The 19413-nt window shown below is 33.9% G+C and overlaps 1 protein-coding gene and 1 pseudogene across 4 annotated transcripts in view; both read left to right on the forward strand.

The window, feature by feature from the left end:
- The window catches only part of Magu (SPARC related modular calcium binding-like protein magu), a 249434-nt gene that overhangs the window by 91623 nt on the left and 138398 nt on the right, over nt 1-19413 (forward strand). The window lies entirely within an intron of this gene.
- Nucleotides 10251-14205, forward strand: LOC140666896 (uncharacterized; annotated as a pseudogene).

A 19413-nucleotide genomic window follows, 5' to 3' on the forward strand; every position in this document is an offset into this window, starting at 1 on the left:
TATTATAAAAAAGTACGGAAACAGAAACGCAGCCGAAGGTCCCCCTTGCACCCTACCGCGCGCGTGTGCGTGCGTGCGTGCGTGCGTGCGTGCGCGCGTGCGTGTGTGTGTGTGTGTGTGGTCACACGAAGAAGTGTTGATTAAGTGTCTTTTCCACTTACAAACTTTTGTGGGGAGAAATACGCGCAACTATTTCTTGATATGGTCGTAAAGAATATCATTTCAATCATTACTTTGCAGAATTTGTATTTAAAAAAACATTTAATTATGATGATCGATTAGACACTTTTTTTTAAATAATGGCTACTATGTATCCCATAAATAAAAATGTAAATAAATAAATTTCAACGTCAAAAATTACAAATAATTTGTTAAAACTTTCCGTCTTAATAACTTTTTAATAAATGCCGAGCGCGGCCTAAAATCTTCACAACATTACTCAGGATGATGACCTTGATAACATATGTGAAAGACATTGAAATCGGGGGTGGCTGCGTATAACTGCATAATTACCCTATTTTCTTACGAAAATGATATTAGATATTCGAGCTAAATATAATAATTATGAAAAAAACTTATAAAATATATGTATTTTTAGAAAAAGAATTTCTAAAAGCATAATATATGCCTATAAGGCATAATATGAGCCTATATTAATAAAATTAATTAAAAATAAAAATAATGAAAAAATTTGACACTATAACATTTATTATAGCTACAAAACAATCAAGAATAATTATGTTAATCATAATTGTTATTATCATATAAAATTTTGCGTTTCTTATTTGGTTGTTAATTTATCCTCTGGATTCCACAATAACAAGATAAAGACCATTCGTCATAATTCGAAAGAAATTCATATTGATAATGCAAATAAATAAATAAATAAATAAATGTAAATTCAAAGTACATAAAATAAGGTTTGTTTTACAAGTTAATTTAAAGTGTGTAAAGTCTGTAAAATTGATATATGCGAAATAACTGCTCAAATATATTGCGAAAATTGTCAACGTTACTTAAGTACACACTAATGTGATAAATCAAATAAATTAATTTTTTATTGTGAATCTAAATTTAATTATTATTTAATAAGATTAACTAAAATTAACTTGTTAGAATATATTTCTAAAGTTATGTTTTAAAATTCGAAGAAATTCTTTCAAAATTATGTTTCGAAATTCGAAGACGTAACGAAGTTATAGAACATTTCCGAAAACATTTCAAATCGCTTGAACATTCTATTTAATGTATAGAGTGACGCGAATCGAAGAATGGAATGTCACGACATTAACACGTAGAAGAGAAAGAAAACTTAGCAGAAAAAGTATATTAATAGCAGATTTAATAAATGAGCTAACGAATTTTTATTTTGCTATATACAGACATAAAGACTTACTTGAAGATATGAATAGATTATGCAATTTAGATAACTTATAATTTCATAAGTACTCTTTAAATAGAAATTCATAATATTTCATTATTGTTTGAAAATAGTTGCTGCAAATAAAGGCAACAAGCGAAAACAAAAGAAAATTTAGAGTCTATTTAATTAATAAACAAAGATGTATGTAGTGAAGAACGGCACAAGTTCAGACATATTTGTAATCCGTGGCAAACGCACTGACGTATCTGTGCATTCACATATTTCTAAGGCCAAAAATTATTGCCAGAAACATTTTTGGACTAAAAAAATATGTAAGATATTGGTTTGAAAATAATTTTAATGGATTAATGAGATTTTTGTGATTAAAATGACATTAAACACAATATAAATTGGATAATATTTAATTGGAAAGATAATCGTAATTATGACTATTGATTAATTATAATTCATCCGGTTTCTGTCATGTTTGGTGTCATTTTAATTATAAAAATCTCATTAATCCATTAAAATTATTTTTAAACTGATAAAATGCAAAATAAAAATTTTATTTTCTATTGTAAGATGATATATGATATAAAAAACAATGGATAAATCCTCGCGAGCGAGACTTCAGATTCTTTCATGTTAGCTATCTCGCTTGCTCCTTATACGTTTTCGCTCTCTGTTTGTTCGGCGACTCTGCTTATCATGTAAACAAATTGTCGCATTATGTATGGCGACATCGGGAAACTAATCAATCGCCCTATTATTTTTATATCTCGATCTTGCACGTATAAAAGGTATTTCACGTACAGCTTTTCTATTAAACTTCTAAAATAATTTTTAAAGATATATTCATATTCCTTCATGTTTTTCCTTCATGGCACTGCTCTCATTTTATACGTGCAAGCTGTAAAACTTTTATATTGGTCAAATATAGTTACGACCTGATGCTAAGAGCCGATAACAAAAACTGTAATTTTTTATTTGTTTCTAAGATAAAATTACCTGCGCCAGAAATGTTACTTTGTATATTTTAATTGTAGAGAAGCATTTGTCATTCTATTTAATTAATAAACAGTTCTAATCTTGAGGTTTTCGCGGCCATTAGACTCGTCTAAACTGAGGACTTTCGGATGGATGCCGCGTGATTCCGTTATGCTCTCTAGTGGTGTGGGCGCAAATTAAGGGCAGTGTGCCAAAGAGGATTTGTATGATAGCTCTTGTCGCGATTGAGATTATTAGGATGTTTTAGAATTTTTAGGGCTTCCCGATGTTTTCTGGCGAAATAGCTTTGTGAGGAGGCTAGTCTGGTTGCTTTGTCATATTGTACCGAGTGTCGCGTCTCCATCCAATGTTCGACCAAGGCTGATTGATGAAAATAGCCGTGCTTAGTACACCGTTGGTGTTCTTTAATGCGCGTGCTAATCTTCTCCCGGTTTCTCCTATGTATACTTTTCCGCAGGAGTAAAGAATATTTTTCCTGTAGATAAAAAACCTCTCGGAAGATATAAGGACCTCAACCAAAGAGAGCTCAGTATCGGAGTTCTCAGCCCTGAAGATGCAAACTGCAATATTTGCGAAATGTCGATATTACGCTGTTCAACCATGCAGCATCCATCCGGAAGTCCTCAGTTTAGATAATAAAAAGTTGTACGTGAAATACTAAAGAATCATTTCAGTTGGCAAAAAAAAGTTTTAGGATTCCTTTAAAACATTATGATGTTTTTGAGGGATCGTCCCAATTGCATGCATTGCTGATTCAGAAACATGGTTGCAATCGGACACAGTCTGAAAAGTTGTATCACTCAATACATCGAATACGAAACGAATTCATAATTATACGGTCTCACATGGATTTACAATTTGACATGCGAAGTCCAATCAAGCCTGTGTCTGATCGGAACTGTATCCGATCGGCAATATTTATATAATAAGCTCGAGAAATATTCTCGTGTCCGATCGATAATGTACGCAATCGGGACTTACTCATATTTTTATATAGATGCTAAAATTCGACCAAATCAAAATTACCAATCAAATGAATATGAATATGACAAAAGGAAAAAATGGGAAAAATGGATAATTTGGCTCAAATCATTTTGGTCACAAATATGAATGACGTAGATATGATCATTACTATGTATAAAGCAGTAAATGACATGTAGGCAGTTGATGTCTGTATGAATAGAGTTCGATTCAGAGACTAGATAGATTCTTTAAATTAATCATTTTTTTCTATGGAGAAAAAGAGTACGGAAAACATTACAAATTATGTATCAGAGGTGTCTAAAAAGATTGTTTAATGAAATTAATGAAGAATTGAAATTACCCGTAAAAGTAAAATTATCAGAACTTACTATTAAGTCGAATGATCAGTACTCTAACTAGAGAGTACTTTGAGTTTAATGAATGTTTGGAAGAATTCCAGTAGAAGAACGATCTGTAAAGTTCCTTCTTGAACATCTAGGTTAATTGAGATGAAAATATCTGAAATTATAAAGAATAATAAAGCTAGTGCTGCACTTTCCATGAAAGATTATAGTCAGATAAGATAGTGAAAATATCTCTTACTCAAATGGTGAAAAAGTATAAAAATTATGACTCCTCTGAAAAAAAAAATTTGACAAAATTTATATGTTCCTTCCCCCATCCCTTTATCCACAGGATAAAAAAACCTGTTTTTTTATTTTATTTTTCTCTCAATAAGTTGTTATCGTAATTCGATGAAAATTTAGGAAATTAGAGATAAAAATAAGCTAATTTTTATATAATTTAAAAAAAAATTTATTAATGTCAAATTCAAACCAAAAAAAATTTTTAAACATTTCAAAAAATTTTTTTTCACTTTCTAACAAGAATAACGTCTTAAAAAAATTCTCAATTGTAAAGACAAAAGTGTTAAATATTTTATAATTTTTTTAGATTTTGTAATGTGGTGCGTCATTAAAAAAATCTTAATTTTTTAATCATTAATTTTTAAATCTTTATTTTTAACATATAAAAGCGTGTAAACCTTTATTTATATGTACGAATTCGTTTAAATATATATATATTTTTTTTAATTTTCATGCACCTATCTCATTACTTAAACTAGAATTTTTACATCGGTTATAATTATTATACTATTGTTGTGTTTTAATTATACATATGTATAATTAATTTTGATCATTTTGAACAAGCTATTTGTGGTTTTCACAATATGATTTGACTTCGGTAGTTCATCGCTTCGCCATTTACGATAGTGATAGCAGAGTAAAAAATAAACAAAAACTCTTTCAGTAATTAGCGTTATAGTACCTGACAATTAGCACTATTAGCACTAAAAATGAAACTTACACCATTATACTATAACCCTTCGGGTCACCGATTTTGCCAAACTTTTGCAGGAATATAGTATTGAAGTAACCACTTATTTAAAGATGATGCATTTCTCAATTGTTGACGAGAAATTGTGGTTTAAATTTTAGCACGCTTCTTTAATGCCACTGTAGTAAAACGTTCGTCGAGCGTTGGCATGGCGCAGCGGACTAGACGCCGCGCTAGAAGTTTAGAAAGTGTGTGTTTTGACCACATTTTTTTATAACTTTTTTTTATATTTTTTTTATTATTACGAAAAATATTTAAAATATTTATATATTAACATGCAGAATATTTATACAATAATACGCAGAAAAATTTTTATACATTCGGACCTATACATAAATTAATATTATGTAAGTTTCTCTTGTGAGTTACAGAATTAAATAAAAGGAAGCTAAATATAATAATATTCTACATTAATAATCCAAGGTAAGTTTCTTATAAAAAGAAATTTATTATTAAAGAAAAGAGCTTCCGGATGGATACTGCGTGCTGGGACAGCGTTATGCCGACGTTTCGCAAGCGTTACAGTTTGTATCTTCAGGGCTAGAAGCTCCGATACTGAGCCTCTTGGATTGTGATCATCCTTATATACCTCTTCTTCTCTCGGGGAGGAGAGGGGGAGAGGGTGGGAGTGTTACTAGTCAATCTGCTTTAATTGTTAGTCAATTAAAAAACCGAGAGGGCAGTGTATCAAATAGGACTTATCTGGTAACATTTATCATGGTTAAGGTTGTCAGGATGTCAAAATTTCTAGACCTTCACAATGTTTCCTAGCAAAATGGTCTTGTGAGGGAGTCAACTGGCTTTGTCATATTGCATGGAGTGTCCTGTTTCCCTTCTGTGGTCAGTCAAGGCTGGTTGAAAGAAGTGGTCGTGTTTGGTGCACCGCTGGTTTCTTCATATGTGAACTGATCTTCCTCCCGGTTTTCTTCTATGTACACTTTCTCGCAAGAGCAAGGGATCTTATACGTACTTAGTATTTCCAGGCGTGGTCCTTGGATTAGGAAGTAATTGGACAATGTTCTTTTGAAGATCACTTTGATATTGTTCTAGTCTTGAGGCTTTTGCGGCCATTAGAATCGTTTAAACAGAAGACTTCTGGATGGATGCCGCATAATTGAACAGCGTAATGCCGACGTTTCGCAAACGTTGCAGTTTGCATCTTCAGGACTGAGATCTCCAATACTGAGCTCTCTTGGATTGAGGTCTTTATATTTTGCGAGAGATTTTTTATCTACGGAAAAAATATACCGTTATGCCCTCTAATGGCGTGAGCGCAAATTAAGAGCAGTGCCAAATAGGGTTTGTATAATAGCCCTTGTCGCGATTGAGGTTGTTAGGATGCTTTAGAATTTCTAGGGCTTTCCGATGTTTTCTGGCGAAATAGCTTTGTGAGAAGTCTGGCTTTGTATAAGATATGAGGACCCCAACCCAAGAAAGCTTATTATTGAAGCTCTCAGCTCTGAAAATGCAAACTGCAACGTTTGCGAAACGTCGGCATTACGCTGTTCAATCACGCGGCATCCATCTGGAAGTCCTCTGTTTAGACTTTGATATTATGTTTACCTAGAATCCTGACAATGTGTTCTTGAATATAGAAAAGGCTCGCTCACTTTTTATCTTCTTTTTCTTTTTCTTCTGCATTCGGCGTCTCGGTGTTACTAGGACTGAAAATTTTGTTCTTCAGCCTTTAAGTTGTTTGGTTGTACCTATTCTTGGTCAAGACTTAATTGAGATGTTCTAATTCTTCATTTAAAAAAGTTGGTTTGAAAATTGTCAGACTTTGATATATTAGTAAAAATTCTGGAATGCAGGAATTTTGCAACGTTACTTTCGCATACAAAAATTTTTTATATAATTTGAGAATAAGATTTCCGATGAGTTGGAGAAACCGAATATTTTGTTAGTTCTTAATCTTAATGATGACGCTAGTATCACTTATATCCTTGTGTTTCGTTAATTGATAAGAGAGATTCGTCGGAAGCGAGCGATAGGACTATGCAGGTCGTTGGAGACGTCAGAATTAATCGAGTTCGAACCGGGTGATTTGAGAGAGCAAAACTTGGCTTTGTGTTTATCACGATTTATTTCCTTCGGTTGTACAGAGACGACTGACTTCGACGAACACAGAGTGTTTTCGTTTGTGAATACCGAAAGCTCGGGTATAAGTAGGGCTATGAGTGTATGTATGTGATGTGTGTGTGCGTGTGCGTGCGTGCGTGAGTCAGTTGAATTAACACGCAAAAACTGGAGCTGTGGTATGTGCTTATCGAAGGCCGTGAAAGTTTAGGTAAAAGTAGAAGATAATACAGATCAATATTAATACGAATCGAGACAGAAATAGAAATTCGAATAAGATATAAACGATAGAACATTCAAGAATAACGATTTATCTAAGTATTAATTTCTAGAAAAGTTATTGACTTATAGGGACAAACTTTAATGAGAATAAAACGAAATAAATGATATTGTCTAAACACTTTGTCTTTATTGTGATTACGATTACATAATAAACAAACGATTCGTCCGATTGCTGACCATTATGCTAGGAAACATCATGAAGATTTAGAAATTTTTAAATAACCTGAATATCAATTTATAACAAAAGTTACCAGATAAATCCTATTTGACACACTGCCCTTTCAGTTTTTGACTAGCTAATCAATTAAAGCATTCTGATTGGCTAGTAACATCCCTCACTATTTCCTTCCTCTCACTGAAAAAAAACAGGTATTTAAGGACAACCGTAACTCAAAAGAGCTTAGTATCGGAGCTCCCAGGCCTGAAGATGTAAACTATAATGTTTGAGAAACGTCGGTATAACGTTGTTCCAGCATGACATCCATTTAAAAGTCTTTTCATTGAGGATAAAATAAGAATTAGATCAGAGAGCGGTCCCATTGACTCTACTGAGATCCTTTTGCGGCACGCAGATTACGTCCATTGTGCCTTTCCATTGAGGATACTTATTACTTTATATTTTTATATTTGCATACACAGAAATTTAACAAACACTTTTATAAAATTCATTAAAATTTCTAGATCATAGACAAATTCATCGCAGGATATTGTATCACCGATCAAAACTGGTATTATCATAACCTGATAGTCCGTTTATTTATCGTGTAATCGCAATGAGGATAGTGATATAAGTGATACTAACATCACGTTCATATCAAGAACTTACAGCAGAACATCCAATTTGCCCAACAGAGACCTTATTCTTAAATCGTGCGAAAAATTTTCGTATGTAAAAATGATACTACGCGATCTCTGATTGGTGTACACTTTTAGATCTAAAAATATACATCTATCAAGGATCTCGTAGCGTCACTTTCGCATACAAAATTTTTTTTGTATGATTTGAGAATAAAATCTCTGATGGGTTGGAGAAATCATTCTGGTTGAAGTTTTTGATATCAATGAGGCGATAATACCACTATCATTACCTTCATTCCGCACCTCTTGGTCATATAACACGACATTAATTATAATAAAATCAATAAAAATCGCTACTTTATATTTAAAAAAACATGTATGATTTCGGAAATAAGATTCCAAAACTTTATACTACATAATCCTGACTGGCTGGACGATGTTAGTGATTATTATAATAATATAAATTTTTTAATAATATAAAGTTTAATAAAAAATATAATTTATTATTCTTATTAATTTATTGTATCTTATTTACTTTCTAAAAATATTTTAAAATATACGAGATTTTTTAAAACTGTCGGATGTCTTTTTAATACAGATTTTTCGAACATTGCAAAACAAAAAGTTTAATACAAAAATATCGAGAATTTCTGTTTGAAAACTGTTATAACCTCGATATTTCTGTATTAACCTTTTCGTTGAAATTTTGAATCTGCTATTTGTTGAGATTGGTACTATTTAATCTTCTTGTTGGTTATTATTATTGTTGGTACGCTGGTTGGTACCACTGGGCATCTAGTTCCTTTTTTAATTTCTTTTGGTTCCCTTTGTCGCCACTAGATGCGTGTTCCTACTTACTTATTTATTAACCATCTATTAACTCTTTTTTGTTTATGTTCTTCTTGATAACTATCATCTCTACGCTTCATTGTTCTTTTATACGGATGTAAGAATATATATATATATATATATACAGAGTGTCCCATCTGGAAGTGGCCATCCCGTTTTATCTTTTAAATTAAAAGAGATAGATCATAGCATATATATGTATATGAAATTAAATCGCTTGAACTAAACTTTATTACGAGTATAGTGATTGATTACAAAATTTACCTGTATTGAAGAACGAAGAGATATGCATAATTTTTTTATGATAATGTAGATATTTTGATATAATAAAACTTGTAGCACTGTGTGAAACAAATACAACGATGTATAATTTAATATAAATATTTTACATATTTGTTGTAACCCGATACACTTACCTGGAAAGGAAAAGTAAATACATAAAATTAAGAAATAAGAAACTAAAATTAAGCAAGCAAAGCAAAGCATTAAAAGAATTAAATAAGAAGATTAAATAAGAATTAAATAGAAAGATTAAGAAAGAAAAATAAGACGTGACCAACAAGACAAGAAGTCACGGTCAAGCTGAATAAGCATTACAACACCCGAGCACGGAGCACGTCCCGCGCCCGACCCGGAAAACCTCATCCTTCCACCCTCGAAATTAAAGCGATATATAAACCGATCGCGAGACCCATCGCGGTCGCTCGTAAGAAAGTAGCTAATAAGAGAGCCGCGCGTAAATAAGTTATCGACCTATCGACACGGTTCGTATACACGACGACCGAATACGCGAGTTAACAGTAGTGTGAGAATAGTGTAACAGTACGACCGAAATATATGCTTTTACTAAACAAGTACGGAGTGCGTTTATTTGTTGCCTGAGTTCCAACTCTTTGGGCGAATATCCCAGAAGATCCTATCCTCACGGCACGGGCACAACACATATTATACGAGGTTTTCAGGCCTGAAATATCGCAGACGACGTCTATCATTTCATTTTCGGCCCTGCGATATGGCCAACTTTTGACTCGTGCATTAGAAGTTGACGTAAAAAAATGACAACATGACATACGTCAATTGAACCGAAAATGAAATGGTAGACGTCGTTCGCAATATTTCAAGCCGGAAAACCTCATATAATATGTAAAATATTTACATTAAATTATACATCGTTGTATTCGTTTTAAACAGTGCTGTAACTTTTATTATATCAAAATATCTACATTATTATAAAAAAATTATGCATACCTCTCCGTTCTTCAATACAGATAAATTTTGTAATCAATCACTATACTCACAATAAAGTTTAGTTGAAGCCATTTAATTTCATATATATTTGTTATGGTCTATCTCTTTTAATTGAAAAGATAAAAGAGGGTGGCCACTTCCAAGTGGGACACCCTGTATATATATATATATATATATATATATATATATATATACATATATATATATATATGTGTACACATATATAAAGTAAACCACTGGTATTTATTCCACAAAGAAAATCCCAACAGATTATGGACCCAGTGCAATACTAGTATATTAATTTTGAAGTGTTTTGTGTTTTTATCCTTTTAAGGAACGTTATCTTTTGAATACTTGTTATATCCTTTTTTACAAAGTCTTGTATCGCATAATGGCTACGGAAGATTTTAGATTATTACTGCTAACCAAAGACAGTTATCAGCGCTGGAAGTACGAAGTACGTTCATGTCTGAAAAGTATTGGTGCGACAGGTTATGTCGACGACTTGGTTAGATGCTCAATGGGACAGGTTATAAAAAAGGATATTGAGACTTGGATGAAGATAGACGGTAAAGCACAGAGAATTCTTACATACGCATTATCCGATGATGATCACGCAGCAATTCGTGATTGTGATACTTCGCGTATAGCTTAAAATCCAATCGATTTACGAGACTAAAACAAATGAAAATAAGTATCTACTTAACCAAGAATTTCATCGAATGTGCTTCAACAATGGTCAAAGTGTCTCCAGCTATTGTGCTCAATTGACTGTGATTCGTCAAAAGCTAAAGATAGTCGGAAAAGAACTCTCGGAATCAGGTTTGGTTGCTAAGTTAATCAATGATTTACCACCCAGATTTGATAATTTCAGGTCAAATTCTTATATACAAGTAGCTTCAGGTACAATACTCACTTTTGATAAACTAAGAGAGCAATTAATGATTGAGGCGAACATTCCCAGTACTGCTGCTAACACAGAAACAGGTGATGCTTTGGTAACGAGGATAAAACAAACAAAATTATAAGACGTCCGAAAAACGATCCTGTTTTTCATTGCAAGAAGATTGATCACATTAAGCGTGATTGTCGGGAATGGAAAGCTGAACAGACCAAAAAACAACAAAAATCCACAGCGTCAGTAACATCAAGCATTTGTAACAGCAGGAGAATCTCAGAAGACAATGAAAAATAAATGGTTAACTGACTCAGGAGCAACACATGATATTTCGACGAGATTGACTATATAATTTTGAACCAATTTCTAAAGAACAGGTTGGTGTTACTGTTGGCAATAATCAAGTGATTTATGCACTTGGACGAGGAAACGTTGATGTGATTGCAATGATTGACAATAAAAAGGTACGTCAAATTATGTAATATTTTGTTTGTACCTGATATAGGAAAGAATTTGCTGAGCATAGGTGCAGCAGCTGACAATGATGTCGAAGTCCGATTAAACAAGACTATTAAACTAATATCTGGTAATAATATCCTTGCTTCTGGAACTCGCGTATTAGATGGTCTTTATTAGATAAATTTCGAGACAATTGCCAATGCATCAGTAAATGTATTCTCAGTATTAGCCAATGAACAAATATGGTATGAACGATTTAGTCACGCAAATTATAAGGTAATTCGACAACTGGCTAACAGTTCGGCAGTAGAAAGCATGCAAATTGACAAATTAAACACTAATAAGGAAGTCGATCAGTTCTGTGAAGCATGCATTTTTGGTAAGCATTGTCGAAAAATATACAACGATTCCGATACTCGAGCTGACAAACCAGGTGCACTCGTATATTTTGATATATGTGGCCCGATGTCAATTGAATCATTTGGCGGAGCCAGATTCTTGGCAATTTTCGTTGATGATTTCACGGGCATGGTGTTCGTATACACGATGAAATCAAAGGCCGATATCGTTGATCATATAAAAGATGTCATTGCAAATGCTAATGTGAATGGACATACGATAAAACGTATACGTTCAGACAACGCAAAGGAGTTTATTGGAAAGGATATGAAGATGCTTCTTCGAGAACGTTCCATTCTTCATGAATTTTCAATGACATACTGTTCAGAGCAAAATGGCCGCGCGGAGCGTCAAAATAGGACTATCGTAGAAATGGCACGAACATTACTGGCTGCAGCTGAATTATCACAAGGATTATGAGACAAAGCAGTTTATACAGCCGCTCATATCCGAAATCTTATTCCACTAGAAAGATTAAATGGTAAAACTCCAATGGAATTATGGATTGGTAAGAAACCAAATGTTTCATATTTATGCATTATAGGCAGCAAAGCATACATTTTTATTAATCAGAAGCGATCAAAATTTGAGAAGAAAAGTCAAGAATTAGTTTTGATCGGGTATGCACCAAAGCAAAAGGCTTATTGTGTTTGGCAACGTGGAACTCAAAAAGTTATTGTAAGTCGCGACGTAATAATTATTGAATCTAAACCCAAAACCGTCGTCGTGGCAACATCAGACAACGATCAGGAAAAGTTAGATGATTTTAAGAATAACATTAAGGATCGATCAAGATCGTCAACGCCTGAAGATGATAAAGCAATTGAATAAATTGACAATGTTACTACTGAAGAAGTAAAACTGATTGCATTGCAAATCAAACTCGTAGTAAAGCTACTTCAAATATCATCACAACTTCCAGAGTTTTCTTAGCGGACATCGTTATTCCAAATACAGTTTCTGAAGTAAAATCGTTATTCCAAATACAGTTTCTGAAGTAAAATCGTTATTCCAAATACAGTTTCTGAAGTAAAATTGGGAGCTTACAAGAGTCAGTGGGAGACATCAATGAAGATAGAATATGATTCATTAATTCAAAACAATAGATGGACCTTAGTCAATCCACTGGAAGATAGGAAACCAGTTAAAAATAAATGGATATTCCGATTAAAAACGAAACCGGATGAACCAATTGATTGTTTTAAAGCTCATCTTGTAGCAAAAGTTGCTCTCAGAAGGTAGGAGTGAATTATTTGGAAACCTTTTCACCAGTTGCTAAATTTGATTCCATTCGAACATTACTATCAATTGCAGCTGCCAAGGACTACGAAATTTATCAACTGGACGTCAAGACAGCATTTTTACATGGAGATCTCAATGAAATAATTTACATGGAACAACCTGAAGATTTTGATGATGACTCAAGAAGAGTGGGAGTCATTTGACCACGTTGTTATTGACCACAGATACTTTTGACCACGTTGCATTTGACCACGTTACGATTGACCACGCGTTGCATTTGATCACGTTGCGATTGACCACGTTGCTTTTGACCACGTTACGATTGACCACGCGTCGTATTTGACCACGTTTTGCGATTTGTGCAATAATTATTAAAATATTAATTAAAAACGCTCAGCATATGCTGGAGTACTATATACGGCGCGCGCTCATATGCTGAGCGTTTTTAAGTTTCCAGCAGCTCATTGGTTCTCTCATGTATCTTTCAACTGGGATTCGACCGGACATCACACATACGGTAAACTCATTGAGCAAGTTCATTAAAGCATCTTTAGATGAACATTGGGGAGCAGCCAAACGAGTTTTGAAATATCTAAAATCAACGATTAATTTAGGAATTGTATACAACGGCATTAATGATAAAACCAACTAATTAATCGCATATTCGGATGCTGATTACGCTTCATGTTTGGATACACAAAAGAGCGTTAGTGGAGTTGTCCTTTTACTAAATAATGGACCGGTAGCATGGCACTCGCGAAAACAAAGAGTAGTAGCAACTTCTACTACTGATGCGGAGTATATAGCCGGTCATGATGCATCTAAAGAAGTCGTATTGTTACGACGTTTACTGAAAGATATTGATTTTCAACAAGAACCAACTACTTTATTCTGTGACAACGCAGCCGCGCAAAAGTTAATTAAAAATTCAACGTTTCATAGAAGATCCAAACATATAGATATTAAGTTTCATTATACTCGAAATTTAGTCAAACAAAAGCTTATACGTTCAACATGTATCATCTCAATTAGAATTGGCCGACATTTTAACTAAGCCTTTAAGGGGATCCAACAATGAATCTCGAACTCCGACGGGATAGCGCCCTCATCTAAGAGGAACTAAAATTGTCGATAATACTACAATTTTCGTATTATATATCATCTTGCTATAGAAAATAAAATTTCTTATTGCGCAATTTATTGATTTGAGAGTAATTAATGAGATTTTTATGATTAAAATGATACCAAACACGACATAAATCGGATAATATTTAATTAGAAAAATAATTGTAATTATGATTATTGATTAATTAAAAATTATCTTTTATGTCATGTTTGGTGTCATTTTAATCGCAAAAATTTCATTAATCCATTAAAATTATTTTCGGATCAATAAAATGGGAAATGTAAAAATTTTATTTTCTGTGGAAAGATGAAATATGATACGAAAGACTGGAGATAAAGGAAGACTCGCGAACGAGACTTCGGAACTCTTTGATGTCGTTCATCTCGCTTATTCCTTACTCGTTCTCTCTCTCGCTTTGGACAACTCACCAGTCTCGCGGATCTTATCTTATCTATAATATAAACATCCTATAAAATAAAAATTGAAATTTTTATTTCGCATTATATCGGTTTGAAAATAATTTTAATTTATTAATGAGATTTTTGTAATTAAAATGACATCAAACACGACATAAATCGGATGATTTTTAATTAATCAATAATCATAATTATGATTATTAATCTCATTAATAAATTAAAATTATTTTTAAACCGATATAATGCGAAATAAAAGTTTCAATTTTTATTTTATAAAATGTTTATATTATGATAATATAAGATCTCTGCGAGTTGTCCAAACTGAGAGAGAGAACGAGTAAGGAGTAAGCGAAATAAACGACATCAAAGCATTCCGAAGACTTGTTCGCGAGATTCATTCATCCATTGTTTTCGTATCATATATCATCTCATCATAGAAAATAAAACTTTTTTTCGCATTTTATCGATTTGAAAATAATTTTAATAGATTAATGAGATTTTTGCGTTTAAAATGACACCAAACACAACATAAATCAGATAATATTTATTCAAAAATATCAGTTATAATGGCTAATAAGAGCACGACGCTGTTTTTTGAGCGCAATAATTTATTGAGAATATAAATCTAAAAATACATAGTACTACGTGTAAATTAAGTTGTTGTTGCGTTCCTCCATTGGTTGGTAAATTAAGGAGAATACAAACAATTGTGATCAAAATTAAACTCGATTGACCATTTGCGTTAAAACAAGTTCAAACAACTCAGGTTTTTTAAAAAAAAGAAGAATGTCAACATCTTAGATAAAGAAAATTTTTATCACAAACGCTTGACCTCAGAAATGATTTTTATCAAAAGACAAACTAATAGTTTAAATTTGCAAACGGACACTGAATGCCTCAATTCCACATACATGAGTATGATTGACACAGTCTGCCTAAAATATAAACAGCTCAAATGTTATAAATAGCCTGTTAGTTTTTGCTTTACATCACATATAAGTAAGCTCTCGAACAGCAAGCTTCACTGAAACACTTTCTTACCATAATGGAAAGGAGTATAATTGTAAGTTACAACAACATTATTTTAAGTACAATAGTATCTGCTCACAATTTTTCTTTTTTTTTTTTTTAAACCTGAGTTGTTTGAACTTGTTTTAACGCAGATGGTCAATCGAGTTTAATTTTGATCACGATTGCTTGTATTCCCCTTGATTTACCAACCAATGGAGGAACGCAACAACTCCAATACCAGCTTTAATTAAATTATTGTTTCGATTAATGATGCTACCATCACCGCGTTACCGTTTGTACTAGATATTATTGACATACAAATTTGACTCATATGTATGCGACTTCAGAATAAGATAATGTAAACAATAGAATTAAATAAATTAGTTATCTCGGTTTTTACTCATGTAATTTAGCGCTGAAGAGGGTCTTAAAGTAGACCGAAACGTTCGCGATTATACAATATACACGTAGTACTATGTATTTTTAGATTTATATTCTCAATAAATTATTGCGCTCAAAAAACAGCGTCGTGCTCTTATTAACCATTATAACTGATATTTTTGGATATTTATTATAAGAGCTTGTCATACTTTATTAGATAATATTTAATTAAAAAGATAATCATAATTATGACTAGATTAATTAAAAATCATCCGATTTATGTCATATTTGATGTCATTTTAATCATAAAAATCTCATTAATCTATTAAAATTATTTTCAAGCCGATAAAATGCGAAATAAAAAAGTTTTATTTTCTATAGTTGTGACAAAGTCACCAGGGGCCGAACGCCCGCCCTTGAAACAATCGGCGCCTTTCGGCGCCACCAGACGTTGCGACGTTGGGGCTCTCGATCTCCCCACTCGACCGCCTCCCTACTCGACTCGTGACCAAAAGTGGCTCGGCCGAAGAACTAACACCTAATCCTGTCCTGATCCTGCCTCGAGAGAGTTCTCCGAGGATCCAGACACCAGCGACTATTCCTGAGCGACCACTCCGGACAACGGGTGTACTCGTTGCCTCGACCGGGCGTTCCCGGCCTCCGGTTCCTTCACCGCGATCCTCCGGACAACGGGTGTACTCGTTGCCTCAACCGGGCGTTCCCGGCCTCCGGTTCCTTCACCGCGATCCTCCGGACAACGGGTGTACTCGTTGCCTCGACCGGGCGTCCCCGGCCTCCGAGCAAACAAACCGTCCGTCTCCGGACGCCAGCAAACAAACCGCCTGTTTCCAGGCGTAGAACGTTGACATCCGCCCGTCTCCGGGCGAACCAGAGGTCCGAGCTGCTGCCAAAGCCTGTCCGCGACCAGGACACACCGAATCCACCGTTCGACACCCGGATGCGACGAGCAGTCGCCCGACACCAGGACGCACCGAACCACCGTCCGACACTAGGACACACCGAATTCACCGTTCGACCACCCGGACGTGCCCGACACGTCCAAGGCCTATTTGTATATATCGCCCCGTACTGTAAATATATCCCCCCGCGTGCCTTTGTTGTACGACACAATAAACGGGTCTAACTACGGCATTCCAGAAGAGTCTCTATCTTTTTCCCCTCCCCCGCCGTGCCAAGCCTTGTCCCAAATCCTGGCCGATCGAGCGACATCCGCGGCGACGGGAAAGGCATAGCGTTACATAGTGAGATGATATATGATATGAAAAACAATAGATAAAGAAATCCTCGCAACCGAGCCTTCGGACTCTTTCATGTTAGCTATCTCGCTTGCTCCTTATACGTTTTCGCTCTCTGTTTGTTCGGCGACTGTCTTTGTTACACAAACAGATTGCAGCTCCATCTATCTCGAGATCGGTCAATTAAAAATTGCTCTGTCTTACCTCGCGTCTCGATTTCATACATCATATATGTATGAAAGCAGTTTCTAAAAAGTTCGACTAAAAAACTTTTTTACTAGGCTTTTAAAATCATTTTCAAAAATTTACTTATATTCTACCACGTTATTCCAAGCATGGGGCACATCTTTCGTGTGAATAAAGTAAAGAACTTTTATATTAAATAAATATTAATTCAATGAGTCGACAACAAAAGTAAAATTTTTCATAAATTATAGCGTCCAGAACTCGTTATTAAAAGTACTTTAACTATGTAAAAGGATTTATTGATCTGTGCAGCCAAAAAAAGATTTTTAGTCGAACTGATTTTGTCGGTAAAATGAGCCCTATTGGATCCCCTTAACTGATAAATTTGAAAATAATCTCAATCAGTAAAATATAAGATAATTAAAAATTATCTCGAGTGGGAGTGTTGAGATTGGTACGATTTAATCTTTTTGGTAATTATTATTGTTGGTACGCCACTGGGCATCTAGTTCCTTTTTTAGTTTCTTTTGGTTCTCTTTGTCGCCACTAGATGCGTGTTCCTACTTACTTACATATTAACCATTTATTGACTCCTTTTTGTTCATGTTTTTCTTGATAACTATCATCTCTACGGTTCATTGTTCTTTGTACTGGTGTAAGAATATATATATATAAAGTAAACCACTGGTATTTATTCCACAAAGCAAATCCCAACATTATTAAAATGATTCTGTAGTTTAGGTTACCTTATTATTATTTATCACACAGAACGTCCAAAATTGATTGTATTATAATTAAGATGTCTTTTTGATAATTTTGTAAGTCAATTTTAATATGTCTTTGAGATGTGTTTTAATAATGTCTTAAAAATGTAATAAATATATCTTTCTGATAATTTTATATGACGTCTTATTGTTAATAATTTTAAAAGTCTTTTATACGTCTTTAATACGACATAATGTTGGCTGGGATAACGAGTTGGAGAAGAATATATTTTTATACAAATAGAATTTTATTGTAAAATTGTATATTCTTCTGTATCAACTTGTTATTTTTTTTATTCTGTTGCAAACAGAACATAATATAACCTTAACATAAAACAAAAGTAATCGTAAATCGTGAATTTTTTTTAACAAGAAACTTATCATTGATTATTAAGGATATATAAATCCTTTCTTTTGTAACGAAAGAGAAATGCTTTTACACATATCTAACCGATCAAGTTATGTGAAACTCGCCGACGCAAACTGTGTCGGAATACTTATTAAAATCCTTCTGAGTAACTTACTCGATGCGTTTGTGTAGGTTCTCCAGGAAACTGGCAATTACACTTCAACTGGGAGGCTCTTGCACAATAACATTCTCGGGGAATCAAAGACTCCCTACCAATACCTACCTGACTGGAGAGATGGGCCACCACCATTCCAGTCTTATCCCAGAAGGCAGCGTGCTATGAGGGACTAGAATCCCTACTCACTGTCTCCAGGAGATTAATGGATGACACCGTAGTGACATCAGTGTGATTCCCTCTAGTTACCAAGTTCCGGCCGGGCCGGAAGGCCAACTCGACCGCTCTTCGCTCGTCTGAGACGGACCCGGAAGATAACGGCATAGGACTAAGTCGTGTTGTCCATTGCTTCTTTCCGAACTCGCCCCGTTTTCTTCTTGGAAGTAAGCCCTTATCAGAGGGCCCAAGTTCTTTCTCTTTCATCCCTTTAGAAGAAGCAGAGGGAAGCTTCAATGTCGACTCCCCTCGTGTTTTCTTCCCCTTTACAGGAGAATCTGATATAGAATCCTAGCTTTCTATTATTTAATGCTGCAATTCAGTGTTAACAATGATAACTGTCAAGTACTATAACTAGATTACAAAAAGAATTTCTGCTTATTTTTTAAATATTGTTATTATTACTGTCTAAGCGACGAAACTACTGAAATCAAATCATACCGCGAAAAGATATAATCACGAAAAACTGGTTCAAAGTGTTTGAAATTAACTATTATACAATTAAAAGACAGTGTAATAATTATAACCAATATAAACATTCTAGTTTAAA

Source organism: Anoplolepis gracilipes, chromosome 6, assembly GCF_047496725.1.
Source record: "Anoplolepis gracilipes chromosome 6, ASM4749672v1, whole genome shotgun sequence".
In the NCBI taxonomy this organism is placed as follows: Eukaryota; Metazoa; Arthropoda; class Insecta; order Hymenoptera; family Formicidae; genus Anoplolepis; species Anoplolepis gracilipes.